The following is a 20189-nucleotide window of genomic DNA, read 5'->3' as shown; positions in this document are numbered from 1 at the left end:
CCCCCTACCCCATCGTATCATGCAAGTTGTAGCTTCTTGTGCAGTGGCCATCGTGCAGGTCCTACCATCGGTTGCCAAGCCTCCCATCACCGACAGTTCCCGCGACCCCATACAACAACACCGACGTGATCTATCGGCCCTCCAGCCACCGATACCCCGACGGTCGCTCCACCGTCGGCCCCAGCTGACCCCTAAGTCATCGGCCCCAGCATCCTTCGGTAGCCCGTTGGCCCATCGGCCATGACCTTTGGCAGCCGGCCTCATTGCTTTGGCCGCCACCGATGAGCTCCGTCCTTATCCTCCGACCCTCTAGCCAACCTCTGGCAGTCGGATTCCGACCGTCGCCAGCCAGTTTTCTAGCAACCCCCGACAGAGCCAACCTACCAGCCACATCAATAGGCCACATCACCCACCTCCACCTGCCATGTCACCCACCTCCGCCTTTTTTGCATAGTCAACATTTTTTGCACAGTCAGTGCCTAGTCAGCATTTTTAGAAAAAAATTTAGAACCCTCTCCGTTGAGTAGTTTGGATTTTTGAGTCAACTTTGGAGGCTCATAACTTGCTCAATTTTGGTCCTTTTTGGGTGCAATTTTTTTTTATTTGGCTAATTTTTCATGTGCTTCGTAGTGATGTGGTTATTTTATAATTTTGGTATACAATTGTTTCGTAACTTTTGGATTAACTCAGCTGTACCTGTCTAATCCTCAATTTTGCAACTTCAAAGGCTTCATTTGAGCTCATATGACCTCCTTTTTAGGTGCCATTTTTTTTGAAAATGCGTATTTTTTTGTCTACTTTCATAATCTATGATCATTTTTTAGAGAGTTTGAGTGGAGATTGTACTTTCAGATATTGGTCTTATTTGGCCTAATTGGTACTTGTAATTTTCTTGGATCTTAGTTTAGATCTCTTGAATTATTAGTTTGAGTCTCAGCCTTATTGAGGCATTTGTAAAGTTTAAATCAGAAGTTCTCTTTGCCATTTTTTGCAAGTGGCCCATTGTACACACACTAAGTATAAAGTGTCAAATCATCATTTTGGGGGGGTGTCTTTTGTGATTGTGCCTCTCTTTCCTTGTGCTCTTTCATTTTTATTACAATGAGTCCTCATAAATTTCCACCTTTAACTCCACATAATTATGCATCATGGAAAATTAAAGTATGGAGCAAATTAATAGAAAAAGGTCTCATGCATTACATAGATGGAACTATAGTAGCACCACCTGATCCTAAGGCTGATCCTAATGCTTAGTTAGAATGGCTCACTAAGAATTGCATGGCTCTTGGAAATTAGTACATTGAGAAGTGTACTACAATCAAAGAGGCTTGGGATATGTTTCAGAAATTGTATGGTCAAGTTGATGAAATAAGAGGTTACAAGATTGACAATGAGCTCACCAACTTGGATCCCAAGAGTTTTGATACAATCCAAGATTATGTCACCAAAGCAAATGAGCTAAGAGAAAAGCTTAAGGATTGTGGAATTGACAAAAAGGATGCTCAATTGATATTCAACTTGTTGGACAAGCTTGCACCAGAATATGTAGCATTTGTGTCTAGCTTCCAAACTCATCGTTTGACAGTGGGGAGTTCCTATATTATGCCTTCATTTGATTCTTTCGCAGAAATGTTGATATTGGAACAATCTAAGTTGTTGAACATGGGGATTCACAAGTCTTCAAAGTCTAGGGCTTTGGTGGCTAATCAAGGGAGTCAAGGGAGTCAAGGCAAAGATTGCAACAAGAAGAAGAAGCAATCTAAGTCAAAGCCACAACAGGAAAAAGGGCAATCATCCTCTCCATCGCAAGGTGATTTTTCATCCTCTTCCAAGAAGGGGACTCCACCTAAGAAGGATAAACCAACTTGTGCATATTGCAAGAAGTATGGTCATGATGAGCATCGATGCCATGCCAAGCAAGTTGATGAGTTGACAAATCTTCTTAAGAAAAACAATATCAACTTGCCATCTGCCTACACAAAGAAGGATTCATCTCCTTCCTCTTCTTCACAGTCTAAGGGAAAAGGGAAAGCATTTGTGGCTACAACAGGTTCTTCATAGCAGTGGATACTTGACTTGGGTGCCTCTTATCACATGGGTTCTACAAAGGAGCAATTTTCTTCATTGGAGCCATCTAAGGTACCTCATATTTACATAGGTGATGATACACAAGTAGAGGTTGAAGGGAAAGTTTCAGTTGACATGGATGATGGAACATTTGAGAATGTACTTTATGTTCCTAGCTTGTCTACCAACCTTCTCTCTATCTACCAAATCACTCACTATGGGAATGAGAAAAAGGTTGAGTTTACACCTGATTTAGTTGTGGTAAAGGAACTTGATGATGATGCCTTGGTATCAGTGGGACAAGTCAATGACAACTCAAGGATTTATTCATTCTCCCACTTTGTGCCAAGTTATCCTTCTAGGGCCTTGCTTACTCATTCAAATTCAGAAAGTAAGCTATGGCATGAGCGGTTTGGTCACCTCAACTACCACTATCTTCAGCAGCTCAGCACTAAAGACATGGTCACAGGTCTACCTCGAATCCATTTTTTAGAGGGTGTATGTTCAGGTTGTTCCATGGGCAAGCATCCTGAGGAGAAGTTTGATAAGGGGAAAGCTTGGAGAGCTTTGGAAGTTCTTCAACTTGTTCACAATGATGTAGCAGGTCCATTTTCAGAACCTTCATTTAGTAAGGCCCGCTATGTCCTCACCTTCATTAATGACTACTCCTGCTTCACTTGGGTCTACTTTCTTATTCATAAGAGTGAAGTATTTGACAAATTTCAGGACTTAAAGACTCGTGTGGAGAAGCAATCTAGGAAAGTGGTCAAGATTCTTCGCACAGATAATGGAAGGGAACATGTGAACAAAAAACTTGAGGATTTTTGTACATTTGAGGTGATTGATCTTCAGCATTCTGTTGCATACACTCCACAACAAAATAGAGTTGCAGAGTGCAAGAATCAAACTCTCAAGTAAATGGCTAGCTATATGATACATGCATGTTCTCTTGATCCCACCTTTTGGGTGGAGGCTATCAATTGTGCCACACACATCCAGAATCGGGTTCCTCGCAAATCTTTGCAAGGTATTAATCCTTTTGAGGCTTGGGCTAGTAGGAAACTGATTGTGAGACATTTCAGAGTCTTTGGGTGTCCAACATGGGCTCGCATACCTCCACAGAAACACAAGGCATTGGAACCTTAGAGTCAGCCTTGCATTTTTGTAGGATATCCTGAGGGTGTTAAGGCATATAGATTGGTGGATCCTGAGACACCTGAGGTGTTTATTGAGAGGAGTGTTCACTTTGAGAAAATCTCTCCTAGCTTAGCCTCTCTACCTCCTCCACCTTCCTCCATTGTGGATAGTGATGCTAGTGATTCAGATGATGAGACTCCTTCAACTCTGACTCACAGAGTTACACCTCCGCAGGGTCCACTTGCAGTTGAGGAGCCTCGTTCTCCACCTCCACCTAGACCTCATTGGGCTCAATAGACACTTGAGTTTGTAGCTTCTCTTTTTGGGGATCCTTCAGATACACAAAGGACTCGATCATAGCATCAGGATCTTCCACATGCATTCATTGCTACCGCTTCTGATCCATAGACATTTCGGGAAGCATCAGTGGTTCATGAGTGGGACCAAGCTATGGAGGAAGAGTATAGTTCCTTGATGGGGAACAACACATGGGATTTAGTCCATCTCCCTAAGGGGAGAAAGATGATTTGATGTAAGTTGATTTATCGAACCAAGTTTGCAGTGGATGGTATTGTAGATAAGTATAAGGCTCGGCTTGTTGCAAAAGGTTTCTCTCAGGTTCCAAGTGTTGACTATACTGAGACCTTTGCACCTGTAGCCAAGATGAACTACATTTGCCTGACACTTGCTATTGTTGCAGCTCATGGTTGGGTTGTACATCAGATGGATGTGAAGAGTGCTTTTCTTCATGGTGATCTTGAGGAGGAGATTTATATGGAGCAACCACAGGGTTTTATACAGGATACTTCCTTGGTTTGCAAACTAAGGAAATCTCTCTATGGCCTTAAGTAGGCCACCAGGACTTGGTACACCAAGATGAATTCCTTTCTTCTCTCAGCAGGGTTCACTAGGTTTCATTCTGATCTGAATGTCTACATTTTGTGACAAGATGACTCTCACTTGATACTTGTACTCTATGTTGATGATTTGATCATTACAGGGAGCACCACATCTATCATTAGCAGGGTCAAATCTGCTTTGCATGACAAATTTTCTATGACTGACTTGGGTCCTTTGCACTACTTTCTCAGGATAGAGATTTCACAGTCACCTTCCGAGATTACTCTATCAAAGCCCAAGTATGCTCTTGATCTATTGCATGCTTTCATATGGCTGATTGTAAGCCTACACCGAATCCCTTTCTTTCTCGAGTCAAGCTTAAGGCTCAATATTCTTCTCCACCAGTTGATGCCACCTTGTATCGTCAGCTTGCGGGTAGTCTCATCTACTTGACTCATACATGCCCTGATATTTCATTTGCAGTTGGCTAGGTTTCCCACTTCATGCAAGAACCACATGGGCTTCATTGGAAAGCCACCAAACACATCCTTCATTACATCCAGGGTACACATTAGTATGAGATTTACTATGGAGCAGGCATAGGACTTCGCTTGGTTGGTTACTTAGACTCCGATTGGGCTGGCAATCTTGATGATCGTAAGCCTACTTCAGGTTAAAGTTTTCACCTTGTTTCAGGCCCCATTTGTTGGCAGAGCAAGAAGAAGCATGCTATTTCTCTCTCTTCGACTGAGGCTGAGTATTGAAGAGCTGTTAATGCAATGACTGAGACCATTTGGCTTCAACGAATTCTCACAGAGTTTGGGTTCACCACTCGATGGCCGATAGTTCTACATTGTGACAGTCAAAGTGCTATTGCCATCTCGAAGAACCTGGTCCAACACCAGTGGACCAAACACATCGATATCCATATGCACTACATCTGAGAGTTGATTTAGGAGTAGGTCATTGATTTGCAGTATTGTCCTGCAGCGAAGCAGGTTGCGGACATATTCACCAAACATTTCACCGAGAGTAAGTTCCAGCAGTTGCAAGCTGTCTTGGGGGTGAGAGATGTCTCATTAGGGGAGGTCAGCTGACTTCTCCTTCCTCTCTTATGGGGGGACTTTTTCCTCTTTGAGGTTTTGTCCTTCTTCTTTGAGAGTCTTTTGTACATTAATCTCTCTTTTAGGGGGGAGTTTTTTCCCACTGGGTTTTCTCCCTTTCTCTGTTTGTGAGAGATTGCATTGCATAGTTTTGCTTGCATTTTCATATTGTACATGAGTACCTATCATGGCCTAGGAGCTAGGACCCATCTTGCATTGTTGACTTGAGTCTTCATTCCCCTAAGTTGCACTTAAGGGGGGTGTTGGTGTAAAGAAATATTCATCATGGATATTATTACACTTTACTTAAGTTAATTTAGGATAGTGTATCTCTTCGTAGTTTGCATTAGAGACACTCAGGGAAGTGTGCACATAGGGATGTAGCTTGTAGGAAAAATTCCACCTTTTGTGGTCTTATTTTGTTGTTACACTCCACATTTAGTGGGTCACCCACCTCTTGTGGAATATTATATTATTTCTCCTACCTACCCCTAGTATTTCTTACCTACCCTTGTTTCTCATTGAGCCACATGTCATGATTGTGTGCTTGTATATCCATATGGCCTTGCCTATATAAGCAGGCCCATATTCATTGTATTGAGATCCACTTACATCGAACCATCTTTGTCCCCTTAGGGAGATGGACTAAATCCCATGTGTTGTTCCTCATCAACGAACTATACTCTTTCTCCATAGCTTGGTCCCACTCAGGAACCCCTGATGCTTCCCAAAATGTTTGTGGATCGCAAGTGGTAGCAATGAATGCATGTGGAAGATCCTAATGCTTTAATCGAGTCCTCCATGTATCTGAAGGATCCCCAACAAGAGAACCCACAGACTCAAGTGTCTGTCAAGCCTGACCAAGTCCAGGCTAGGAGCTCCAAGCACATGAGAGGTGTGGCTGAAGGGGGGGTGTTGGTGTTGGAAATAAGCCACACCCGGGCCTACGATGGACTGGTCCAAGAGGGGCCAGTAGCTCAGTAGTAGAGCACTCTAGCAGAGTATGGAAGGTTCTAGGTTTGAGTCCTAGCTGGTCCATGTCTCAACATGCACTTTGTATAAGCTAGATGTATACACTGTTGAGTGTAATAGAAATTCTATAAAAAGTAAATCTATGGAAGATTTGAGGTTTTCACGTTCAGTAGATGGAAATGACTTTTGGATACCTAATGGTGCTCTTTCTTCTGAAACAAAGTTACTTGTAGAGAAGACTATGTTATGGCACCAGAGGCTTGGCCACATTAGAGAAAAGGGTCTTAGGACCTTGAAAAATAAAAACCTTGTTGAAGGTTTGAATGATTGTAATATTTAATTTGATTTTTGTGAGAATTCCATTTATAGAAAATAAAACCACGTTCATTTTTACTTGAGTTCTCATAAAACTTGTGGTGTTTTGGATCTTATTCATTCTGATGTGTTTGGTCGTGTAGATGTTCCTTTGATTGTAAAATCCACATATTATGATTCATTTATTGATGATTTTAGTAGGACATGAGAGTAAATATGAAGTTTTCAGTTGATTTAAAGAGTTTAAAGAAATGGTTGAATTGAAGATTGGAAAGAAAATTAAATGTTTGAGAACTAATAATGGGGGTTAATTTTTCTCTAATGATTTTGATAGATTCTGTAAAGATTGTGGTATTAACAGACATAAGACAACTCCATATTCTCCACAACATAATGGAGTTGCAGAAAGAATGAACAGGACACTGATGGAGAAGGCTAGGAGTATGCTGAGTGGTGATGGCTAGAACAAAATTTTTGGGTTGAAGTTGTTGCCACTGCTTGCTACATGATTAATAGGTCTCCTACATCAACCCTTGTTGATAAAATGCCTATGGAAGCATGGTCAGCTCAGAAGTCTTCATTGAGACATCTTAGAGTTTTTGGTTGTGCGGCATATGCACATGTGCCAAAGGAGAAGCAAACAAAGTTGGATAAAAAAGATGTGAAATGTGTCTTCATCGGTTACAGTTATGGTGTGAAAGGATACAAGCTTTGGGACCCTGTTGCACAAAAGGTAATTCATAGTAGAAGTGTTATTTTTAGAGAAATTAAGTCTCCTTCTGTTACATTGCAGCCATAATGGACTAAAAAGGAAGATTTGATTAAATTCTCTTCTACACCTGAAAGAGTTCAATCGAGACTCCTAGATAGGCAGTAAGTTGAGGAGAGCTCGTCTAGCTCTAAATCTTCAGAAGAGGAGGAAGAACCTCCAACTCAGCTTGTTTGAAGGTCTATAAGACATATACAACCACCTAAAAGGTATTCAACTGATGATTGGAGATGTATTTTTTCTTTGAATACTAGAGTGGATGAACCAAAATCTCTAAAAGAGGCATTAGGTATGAATTATGCAGAGCCTTGGAAGATTGCTATGGAAGAAGAAATGGCAACTTTAAAAAAGAATGATACATGAGATCTTGTACCATTGCCTAAAGGATGGAAGCATGTTGGTTGCAAATGGGTGTTCAATAAAAATATTGGTTTAGATGGGAGCATTGAGAAGAATAAAGTGAGGTTGGTTGCAAAAGGCTACTCTCAAGTTGAGGGTGTTGATTATGGTGGGATATTTTCTCCTATTGCAAAATTGACATCCATTAGATTTTTTCTTTCCATTGTTATTGCTTATGATTTAGAGGTTGAGCAAATAGATGTGAAAATTTCTTTCCTTCATGGTGATTTGGAGGAGGATATTTATATGACACAACTGGAGCACTATGTGGTGAAAGGTAAAAGTAATTTGGTCTGTAAATTAAAGAAATCCCTGTATGGCCTCAAACAAAGTCCTAGGATGTGGCACCATAAATTTGATACATATGTGTTGAGTTTGGGATTTGAGCATTCAAAATCATATCACTGTGTTTATTATAAATTTTATGGTGATCATTTCATGTACATTGCATTGTATATTGATGATATGTTATTCATTGGTCAAGGGAAAGGTACAATTTCAGAACTTAAATCTCAGATTGCTACTAAATTTGAAATGAAAGTTCTTGGTGTAGCAAAACACATTCTTGGGATGGAAATTAGAAGAGATGGAATGAATAGAAAGCTATGGCTAGGCCAGAGTAAGTATGTGAATTCAGTGTTACAGAGGCTCAACATGTAGGATTGTAGACCATTGTTTGTTCCTTTTATAATTGGAATGAATTTATCTATTCCAGATTGTCCTACATCCCCATCAAAGATGGAATACATGAGCATAGTTTCTTGCCAAAGTGCAGTTGGAAAATTGATGTATGTGTTGGCAATTTGGAGGAATTAATTATCTGTTGCATTGATGTTTTGTCATTGATGGTAACACCAGCTATTTTGGTTGTCTACCAAGTTCCAATTGGTTTCGGTAGAGTGGTTGGATTATGATATTGATCCGGTATGCTCCGGTATTCTTTGGTTTGTAGAATTGTTTTGGATTTGTCATTCATGCTATCTAGATGCATATCACGATCAGATGGTTCAGAATTTGATGACTTAGGAGCTATCATTTGTTTTAGTATGCCTTTTGGTCACCAATAAGGGTTTTATTGGCAGAGCTTTGTTGAAGATATCTTGATGCACATGATAAATGGTGTTGGTGCGGCTTCTAGATAGTTCTCAAGATGCTATTGGTTATCATGTTCATGTTCTTGTTGATTGGTGCTGTTGGATTTGGTTTATGCCGACCTATTTTGGGTCTAGTGTTATCTAGGTTATGGACCAGTTTATGTAACGTGTTGGAGGATGTTCCTGATGCATTACCGATGGGATTTAATGATTGGTTTAGATTTATTTTGGCCTAAGTTGACTTTTTTGATCATTGGATTATGGGTTTATGTTATGAACTTATTGTATTATCTTTTAGGTGGACGACCTAATTATTTAGCTCTCGGGTTGGTATAAATATGATGGAAGATCGTTTTGTAGATCATGGAATGGTAGAGGTCAAGGTTATGGGGTTTTCTGTGTGTGAATAATGTTGTAATCATATGCAGAAGGTTTGGTCAATCATAGGTGAATGAATTGGGTTGGTAAGAAATATTTAAGGCCTCTGGTACTGAGCTTAACCGAAACTGTACTCAAGCATAGGAGATGTTATCTTTGCAGTTCACTCTTGTTTCTAGCTTGTAGTCTAGATTTATTTTGTACTCAGTGAGGATCATTTTTGTGATGAGCAGTGCACTCTAGGTTGTTGGCCTTCCTGCATGTGAAGGCCCCTCATATTGTAATCACATACTTACCACAAAAGTATTATCTTACTATGGGTAGGTTTCTCACCGTGGTTTTTCCCTTTACCGGGTTTTCCATGTACAAATCTTGGTGTCATGTGTTATGGATGGATGGTAATTTTTCTATGATTTATTTTTATGTTTAATTTTTATATCAGTTATTCCAGTATTTTATTTATGTATTCTGGTATTGAGTTTATATGTTCTGGTAATAAGCTTTTGAATGCTTAAAGTTCTATAATCCGGTGACAACTGATTCACCCCCCTATCAGTTGTCCTCTAGTTATTTGAGTTGTCTAACAATTGGTATCAGAGCTTGGTCCTCTCTACAGAATCTTAACTGCCTGAGGAAGATCCTATGGCATCTAGCAGTTCAAGTTCATCAAGTTCATCTGTTGTTGTTTTATGGACAAAAATTCAGAGGCTTAATGGAATAAATTATAGTATGGAAGATTTGGATGGAGACTCATCTGAGATGTCTTGGAAAGGAGATTTGGGAGATCATTGAGAATGGTTATACACCTCATAATCTAGCATCTGGTAATCCTCCTCTGGCAGGCTTGGATAAGGACATTGAAAATGATTGTATAGCTAGACAAGCCCTTTTGTGTGCACTTTTTGATCAACAAATAATGGGACTAACTGACAAATTAACTACAAAGGCTATATGGGAAAAATTGGAGACTTTGAATGAAGGTGACCCTACTATTAAAATTGCTAAACTTGATGGTTATCAAGTGAGGTATGAGAACCTAAATATGGAATACGATGAAAGAATTACTGCTTTCATGGAGAGAGTTAATGAGATTGTTATGGGAATTCAACGTTGTGGTGGATATTTGAGTGAAGATGAAATAGTTTCTAAAGTATTGAGAGATTTGCCACCGGCATGTAAGATGAAGGCTAATGAAATTAAAAAGTTAAGAACTATGGCAACCACCTCTGTTAATAGGGATACCTTGGTTGGGAATTTATCTGCTTTTGAGCTTGAGGAATTCGAACCTTCTAGAGCTGTAAATCTGAACATGCTTTTCATGCATATACATCATCTATCGGCAAGAGTGATTAGAAAGCTTTATATTCGAAGGAACTAGAGGATATGAAGAAATAAGATGAAGAGTTTGAGCAACTTGAAGCCTTATTTGCTAGAAGAGTAACTAAAGGACCGATAGGAAGTAAGTATGATGGAAAACCACCTTTTAAATGCTTTGCATGTAATAAGATAGGTCATTTTGCATCTAGATGTCCTAAAAGGAATTTAAGATTTGAAGAAAGAGATAGAAGATCTTTTAGGCCTAACCATGATTACCAGAACAAGCATGAGTACAAGAAAAAAAAATCATGCTACTATATGGATGAGGAAGGTGTGACTAATTCTGATGATGAACTAGCACACAATTCAGCTAGTGGATCCGGCAATGGAAAGGAATGGGTATTTTTGGCTATCAAGGAAGATGATCTGGTACCTGAAGAGAAGGCTCTTGCTGCTAAAATTGAAGACAAGGATGAATGGGTAATTGATAGTGGATGTTCACATCATATGACTTGAGATAAAAGAAAGTTCTTATATATGCAAGAATTTGATGGTGGTCTGGTTAGATTTGGAGATGACACAACATGGATGATCAAGGGAAGAAGAAAAATATCATTGGATGGTAAGCGTAAAACTGATAATATTTATTATATTGAAGGTTTAAGGCATAATATTTTGAGTGTAGAATAGTTGGTGGATAAGTGATTTCAGTTATAGTTCAAGGATGGAAAATGCAAGATTATCAATAGATCTGGATTGGAGATTGCAACTGGTACACAGACTAAAGGTAATATCTTTCATTTGAACTCCATTGAGAAGACATGTTTTATTTCAAAAATTGATGAGATTTGGCTATGGAATAAGAGGTTGTGTCATGTGAATTTTGATTGCATTGTAAAGATCTGTTCTACTAAGGCAATTAGAGATATACCTAAGATTGTAAAGCCCTATAATCTGGTATGTAAGGAATGTCAAATGGGAAATCAAGTCAGAATTTCTTTTAAGAGTATACAAGACACATCTAATGATGTTCTTGATCTTATTCATACTGATTTGTGTGGTCCTGCTAGAATCAAAAGATTTTAGGGTGATAGATATTTCATGCTAATCATTGATGACTATTCAAGAATGATGTGGGTTACTTTTCTAGGGGAGAAGTCTGAAGCATTTGAAAAGTTAAAAATATTTAAAGCTAAAGTTGAGACAAATACATGATTGAAGATTAAATCCTTAAGGTTAGATCAGGGTTGAGAATTCACATCTGGTGAATTTAACTATTGTGAGAAGAATGGGATAAGGAGACAGTTGTCTGCACCTCGAACACCTCTACATAATGGATTTGTGGAGAGGAAAAACATTACTATCTTGGATGCATCTAGAACTATGATGATGGAAGATAATCTGCCTCATGTCTATTGGAGAGAAGCTATAAGCACAATGGTATACACATTCAACAGAGTTAATATCAAAGGAGATACCGATAAGACACCTTATGAGTTATGGTTTGGTTATACATCGACAATTAAGTATTTCAAAATATTTGGTAGTAAATGCTATATCAAAAGAGATGATTCTATTGGAAAGTTTGATCTTAAATGTGATGAAGGAATTTTTCTTGGTTATTCTAATGAAAGAAAATCATATAGATGTTATAACAAAATATTGCAAAGAATTATGGAGAGCACAAATGTCAAGGTGGATGAGAAGAATAAAAGTCAAATCAGAACTTATGAGAGAGAACCGATAGTGGAATTGATCATAACTAAACCGGTAGCACCTACACTAGAATAGAATGTTGAACCAGTTACTCCAGCTGTATCAGAAAATTTAAGAGTAACTAAAGATCAAGACAGAGGAAAAGAAAATCAAAAGACTCCTAGGTATGTAAGGTTGAATCATTCAGAAGATCAGATCATTGGAGACAAAAACAAAGGAGTGATGGCAAGAACAAGGTTGGTAGTTGATGAGGTATGTTTAATTTCTCAAGCTGAACCAGCATCAGTAATTGAAGCTTGTAAAGATGAATGTTGGATGAAAGCTATGTAAGAAGAATTAGATTAGATAGAAAAGAATAACACATGGACTTTAGTTCCCGGCCTAAAAATAAGAATGTTATTGGAACTAAATGGGTTTTTAGGAATAAATTGAATGAAGATGGAAAATTTGTGAGGAATAAAGCTAGATTGGTTTGTAAAGAATATTCTCGGAAGAAAGAAATTGATTATGATGAAACCTTTGCACAGGTAGCTAGGATTGAAGTTGTGAGATTTTTTTTTGCTTATATTGCATATAAGAACTACAAGGTTTATCAGACGGATGTTAAGGGTGTATTTATGAATGGAGATCTTGAAGAGGAAGTTTATATTGAGCAACCTAATGGATTTTCACTTTCAGATGATAAAAACATGGTTTCTAGGTTAAAGAAAGCTTTATATGGATTGAAACAAGCCCCTAGAGCTTGGTATGAAAGACAGGATAAATATCTTTTGAAGTTTGATTTCGCTAAAGCTAATGCTAACAGAAATTTATATTCTAAGATTAGTGATGATGACATATTGATTATTGAAGTCTTTGTTGATGATATCATTTTTGGAGGTTAAGATAAGTTGTGTATGAAATTCTCTAACAATATGTAGAATGAATTTGAGATGTCTATGATTGGGGAGATGAAATTTTTCTTAGGTTTGCAGATTACTCAAATTGATAAAGGTATTTTCATCTATCAAACTAAGTATGCAAGGGACGTGTTGAAGAAATTTGGTATGGAAAATTCTAAACCGGTTGGTACTCGGATGGTTACAAGTGAGAAATTGACAAAGAATGATGTATTTGCACCAGTAAATCCTACAAGGTACAGGTCTATGATTAGAGGTTTGTTATATTTGAATGAAAATAGATCGGATGTAATGAATGCAGTTTGTATTGTATCAAGATATCAGAGTGGTCCTATAGAAAAGCATGAGAGTGTGGTGAAAAGGATTTTCAGGTACTTATAGGGAACACCTGAATATTCTTTGTGGTATCCTAAAAATGATGGCTTTACATTATGTGCATATACAGATGTAGATTGGGATGGAGATGTTGATGACTGGAACACATCTGGTGGAGCTTTCTTTCTTGAAAAGAAACTTGTTTCATGGATCAGCAAGAAGCAGTCATGTAAATCTTTATCTACTGTTGAAGCTGAGTATGTTTTTGCTGCTACTAACTGTACACAAGTTCTATTGATGAAGCAAATGTTGAAGGATATAAAGGTGGATTGTAATGAACTAGTAGTTATTCACTGTGATAACTTTGCTACTATTGATATATCAAAGAATTTGGTATTTCATTCTAAGACAAAGCACATATTTATCAAGTATAACTTTTTGAAGGAGAAGGTGGAAGCAAATGATGTCAGACTGGTTTATGTGAACACTAAAGAGCCGATTGCAAACATCTTCACTAAACCTTTCCCTAAAAAATTATTTGAGTACTTCAGAGACACATTGGGAGTTTCTGCTCCTCCAATAGAGACCTGAGTGATGTTGATTGGCATCAGTCTGGTATGCATTATCAAAGATATTACTCATTCTGGATTGATGTGGTGATGATACTACTTTGGGGGAGTAGTCAATTGTAATAATAAGATGATTTATGGCTTTTCTTTGATGTTCATGTCCAACTTTTGGCATTGATGTCAAAGGGGGAGTGATATATGTGAAAAATAGAGCTTAACAGAATATCAGTCAAAGGGGGGGAGATTAGAGCTTAACAAAGATATATTCATTAGGGGATTTTGGTTCAGAGCTTCATTGCTATATCATTTTATGGGAGATTGTTGGTTGTCTTCCATACGGGGAGACTTGTTTGGCATTTCTTGGCACTTGGATGTTTTTCACCTCTGGTGTTGCCATCAATGCCAAAGGGAGAGATTGTTGGCAATTTGGAGGAATTTATTATGTGTTGCATTGATGTTTTGTCATTGATTGCAACATAGGCTGTTTTAGTTATTTATTGGTTTCCGGTTGGTTCCAGTAGAGTGCTTGGATTATGATATTGATCCCGTATGCTCTAGTATTCTTTGGTTTGTGGAATTCTTTTGGATCTATCATTCATGCTATTCAGATGCGTATCACGATCAATTGGTACAGGACTTGATAACTCAAGAGATATCATTTGTTCTAGTAAGCCTTTTGGTCACCGGTAAGGGTTTTACCATTAGACCTTTATTGAAGATGTTTTGATGCACGTGATAAGTGGTGTTGGTGCGACTTCTAGATGGTTCTTAGGATGCTATTGGTTATCATGTTTGTGTTCCTGTTGGTCGGTGGTGTTGGTTTTGGTTTATGGTGACCTATTTTGGGTCCAGTGTTATCTAAGTTATCGACCAGTTTATGTAACGTGTTGGAGGATGTTCCTGATGCGTTACCGGGGGGATTTAATGATTGGTTTACATTATTTTCTGCCTAAGATGACTTGGTTGATCATAAGACTATGGGTTTATGTTATGAACTTATTGTATTATCTTTTAGGTGGTTGACCTAATTGTTTAGGTCCTAGGTTGGTATAAATATGATGTAAGATCTCTTTGTAGATCATGGAATGGTAGAGGTCAAGGTTATTGGATTATCTATGTGTGAATAATGTTGTAATCATATGCAGAAGGTTTGGTAAATCATAGGTGATCGAATTAGGTTGGTAAGAGAGGTTTAAGGCTTCTGGTACTGAGCTTAACCGAAACTATACTTAGGCATAGGAGATGTTATCTTTGCAGTTCACTCTTCTTTCCGGATTGTAGTCTCGATTTATTTTGTAGTCAGTGAGGCTCCCTTTTGTGATGAGCAATTATCTCTAGGCTGTTGGCCTTCATGTATGTGTAGGCCCCTCATATTGTAATCACATACTTACTGCAGAAATATTATTTGACTATGGGTAGGCTTCCCACCTTGGTTTTTCCCTTTATCGGGTTTTCCACGTACAAATGTTGGTGTATTGTGTTATGGATGGATGGTAACTATTTTTGAGATTTATGTTTATGTTTAACTTCTATATCAGTTATTTTGGTATTTGGTTTATGCATTCTGGTATTGAGTTTATGTGTTCCTGTAATGAGGTTTTGAATTCTTAAAGTTCTATAATCTGGTGACAACTAACTCACCCCTCCTCTCAGTTGTCCTCTAGTTATTTGAGTTGTCTAATAGTATGCTATGGTTTGTACCAAACCAGACATTTCCCAAGTAGTGGGAGTCATGTCCATATATATGTCTAATCCTAGTAGAGTTCATTGAGATGCAGTCAAAAGAGTCTTCAGATATTTGAAGGGTACCTCAGAGTATTCTTTGTGTTATCAATGTAATATAGTTAGAGACATGATTTCCCTTGATATTCATGGTTATATGGATTAAGATTGGGTTGGTGATATTGATAGCAAAAGATCCATCAGTGCTTATGTGTTTAATTTATTTGGTGGTGCAATTAGTTAGATGAGTAAGTGACAGGATGTGGTTGCTTTGTCCACTACTGAATCAGAGTATATGGTAGGTATTCATGCTTGTGAAGAAGCCATTTGGTTTAAGAGACCATGTTCAGATATTGGAATAAAACAAGGAGTCGTGACAGTTTATTGTGACAGTCAAAGTGCGATCTACCTAGCTAACAACCCAACATTTCATGCCCAGACCAAGCACATTGATTTTCAATATCATTTTGTCATAGATATGGTTGAAGGTGGTAGGGTGAAGTTGGTTAAGGTATAAATTTTGATGAATTTTGCAGATTCTTTAACTAAGGCTGTGAGCATAGAGAAGTTCAGATGGTGATCGGAGTCTATGGGCCTCATGGCCCCTAGAAACTAATTTGTTGTGTTGATACTCTCTTTTCTCATGCAAGGTGTTTGACAAGGGGAAGATGTGTTGGGAAAATGGTGTCTCAACCTTGAATTTACATGAGTTTACTATTTATAATAAGTTTTCATTTAAGCACGAAATGATGTGAAATTATCCCTGAAGCTTCTGGCTGGTTAGATAAGCATTATGATAAAGTTACGTCACAAGATCACAACTAGTTTTGAAGATATTAAATTTTCCATTTTGGAGGGGTCCACTGAAAAGTTTAAATTTGATTTTGAGGAATTTAGAGGCCCTGAAATTCCTTGAAAAGTGGGCATAAAAGGTGTAGCTATTTACGAGGTAATAAATCACTTTGCAAGCTTTCCAGTACTTCAAATGGTTCGTCAATCAAACACACGGTTCTCAAGTTATGGCCTCCGAAAGTTTGTACTCCTGAAATAGGAAATATAAAATACTTTGGACACATAAATGAGCTATAAAAAGGAGAGACGCGTCATAGGGCATCTAGAATGGAGATAAGGTCAGCTACACCTTATTGGGTGGTTTTAGCCCATGGTTTTGTAATACCGTTTGATGGTTTCTTGTATTGTATCTCCTATAAATGAGGTGCATGAGATAGAGGTTGTATGTAAGAATCTGGCAACTATTGAATTACCTCTAAATCTCTTATTAGTGGTACTCCTGCAAAGAGCTTTCTCTACAAGTACATTGCAATTCATTTTGATTGTGGAATAATATATTAGGCAGTTTTTGGAGGGTTTTTCTCCCGAAAGGGTTTTCCCCACATAAATCACTATGTTATGGTTTGAATGTTATATCTATTTCTATTTTCTGTAACTACTGTGATGATCTGTAAAAGTTTTTGGATTACCCTCCTCTCAAGATTAGTGTAGGAAGTTGTTCTACTACTTAACTTCCTTACAGCTAGCAAACGAGGTTTTATGCGAACCATTTTACAATATATTTTATTGGCCACAACAAAAAAATAACCTATTTCTGTATGCATTGGTTACAAGACTACACATATATAAATAACATAATATAAGCTATGAGGGTGGACTTGGATGAGAGAAGATTGTTGTGAGGAGATTATTGTAATATATTTCTATACAAAGAACTATGTATTCTTTCTAAGAAATAAAACCACTTGTTGTTATGTTGATCAGTTCAGTTCAACCACTTTAATCTCACTACCCAATGAACTAATGAGGGGGCCCACTTCTAGGGATGTCTGGTGTTTTTACATCTTTTATAGTTACAATAATGCATGTTTGATCTTCATAGTATAGTGTTTTATTCTGAATTAGTGATTGAGAAAGATTGAAGCATTCTTATTTATGTTCTTTATTAAATGTTGTTTCTATGGTATTTGCAAGTCTAGTTTGTGGTTCATTTAAATTCTAAAATCATCATAAGTTGTTGTTGTTTATGTCACCAGGAAGTGACAGTTCCTATTGCTAGAATTATATTAATTTGCACTAGGTTTGTTTTTGTCGTTGCATTTTGTTAGTTTAAATTTTTGTCATTCTCAAAATAATCTGAAAAAGACTCCTTAAACCCAAATGAAAGACAAACCAAACTAATAGTTGAGTCAAGTGTGATAATTTTCTACACTGACAAGAAGGTGTAGCTACCTTCATATAATTGGAAACAACTAGAATAAAAATGGGTATGCTTTTGACCTAAAAGAAGAACAAGATCTCTAACATCTGCATATGACACAAAGCTCATCTATTCCACACCCACAACAAAGAATCAAGAAAATAACAAAAACTCTTTACAACTAGTGTGAAAATTACTAGTTGATGAAATAGACACAACCATGATCTGATATAATAGAATGAATCACCAAAGAAAGATTGTAATTGACATAGGAAAATCATAATAAAACAGAGACACAAATGACCACAAAATCTCAAAAGAACTCCATTATTTCTTGAGAAAAATTAAAGAGGTCAAAGCCTCTTTATTTCTTTACAAAAGATCATGTTTCTCTCCCAGAAAATTCTAATATATCCCATTTTACAAAACCTGATAAAGAATTCCCTTTTCGAGCATAGGCTTCTAGAAATTGAAAAATCCCCTCCCTCTCCCCGAACTCCATTATTTTTTTACATATTTAAAGAAACCTTTCCATTTGTCCTTTCGGTTCCATAACTGTTTCTTTTAAATCCGTTATGGAAAGAAAAATAAATTCTCATCATCTTCCAATGGATATAGTGCGCGCTAATGTAGTAATTTCTTTACTCATTCGATTTGCAATTCCAGGAAATATTGTAGACCCACCACTGAGCATAACATTCCCATACAAGTCTTTATGGACATCCACATCACACTTCACAATGGAATTGTATGTAGTGTCATGGATACCATTAGCTTCCATTCCTATTAAAGATGGCTAGAACATGACCTTTGCACATCTGAACCTTTCTACACCAATGGTGATCACCTGACCATCACCAAGCTCATAGCTCTTTTCTAGTGAAGAGCTACTTTTTGAAGTCTCCAACTCATTTTCATAATCAAGAGACACATAGGCCAATTTCTCCTTCATCCCATGGACAATTTCTTGCTTTGTTCTTGTGGTGAAAGTGTACCCACGTTTTGTAAGGATCTTCATCAGTGCATCAGTCAGGTCATACCCTACAAGGTCCAGTCTGATGATGGCATGAGGCAAAGCATACCCCTCATAGATTGGGTAGTGTGTGTAACACCATCACAAAAATTTAATGTAATACCAGTTGTTTGTCCAGTTTCATATAGAGAAAGCACTGCTTGAATTGCAACATACATGGTAGGCACATTGAAAGTCTTGAACATTATCTGTGTCATTTTCTCCTGATTCGCCTTGGGGTTAAGTGGTGCTTTAGTGAGAAGAACAAGATTCTCCTCTGGGGTGACTCGGAGCTCAGTGAAAAATGCATGACACCAGATCTTCTCCATATCAGCCCAATTGGTCACAATATCATGCTCAATGGGGTATTTGAGAGTCAAAATACTCCTCTTGGAATAAGTTTCATCTCCAACATATGCATCCTTCTGCCGCATACCAACAATCACTATAGTATACCTCAGTCTACCAACAATACTAGGGTAAACAACATGATGGGCATCATTCCCTATAAACCCAACCTTAACCATTCCAAATCCATTGTTGCAGACAAGGAGTTGGATTTTATCAGTTTCAATCATTCTTGGACCAAATGAGAAAGGCACTTGATACTCTGCAAATACTTGGGCTTCAAGGGTAGTTAAGAAACCAAGCTTATCAACTCCTAATACTTTTAAAACCTCTTCAATAAAACCAATCTGGCATATACTCTATAATCATCAAATTCTAAGTGTTGGCACCTCTTTAAAACAGTCTGTCAAGTAACTAGGTGTATTGAATATGTTATTGCATTTTGTATGTAACCAGACTGGGATAGCAGTGAGAACTAAGTCAGGGAGTTTTGGATAATTCCAAATTGACTTACAAATGCCAATCCTATGTAAGCCCAATGAAAAAAATTCTCCAAAAATTAAGCTCAATGTAGTTGTCGGGGAGTCAAGGATAACATGACCTTTATGCCCATTGACCTTTGGTTCAAGTATTCAGGAATGGACTGACTACCCAACCATGAGTCGATCTTCACTCATTATAGAACATTTTTAGCAATTCCCATCAAGTTCTTATAAATTTCATTAACTTGTTGGTACCTTTGCATTTTATGAGCCACATAGATAACCCAATAATGATTTGAATTCAAATTTCTTGTAAGTTTCACATTGACGGTTAATCTTTTCAAGAATTGAATTTGATTTTGGATAAGTTTCAACATCAATAAGACTGTTTCCAACTATTCCATGACTTAGTAATATTTTCTGAGGACAATGAATGTGCACTGATTTGAATGATGTGGAATGACATGGCAGCACTTGAAATTTTTTAATTTGAGCTAATTTCAAAATCGAGGCAACACATTCA

The 20189-nt window shown here is 37.6% G+C and overlaps 1 pseudogene; it reads right to left on the bottom strand.

Moving 5' to 3' along the window:
* Positions 1–18422: 18422 nt before the first annotated feature.
* On the bottom strand, positions 18423–19414 carry LOC131065278 (actin-2-like; annotated as a pseudogene).
* Positions 19415–20189: the final 775 nt, after the last annotated feature.

The sequence above is a fragment of the Cryptomeria japonica genome, chromosome 1, assembly GCF_030272615.1.
Source record: "Cryptomeria japonica chromosome 1, Sugi_1.0, whole genome shotgun sequence".
In the NCBI taxonomy this organism is placed as follows: Eukaryota; Viridiplantae; Streptophyta; class Pinopsida; order Cupressales; family Cupressaceae; genus Cryptomeria; species Cryptomeria japonica.
Note: the sequence above shows the minus strand (reverse complement) of the source record. Positions and strands in the feature narration are given on the sequence as shown.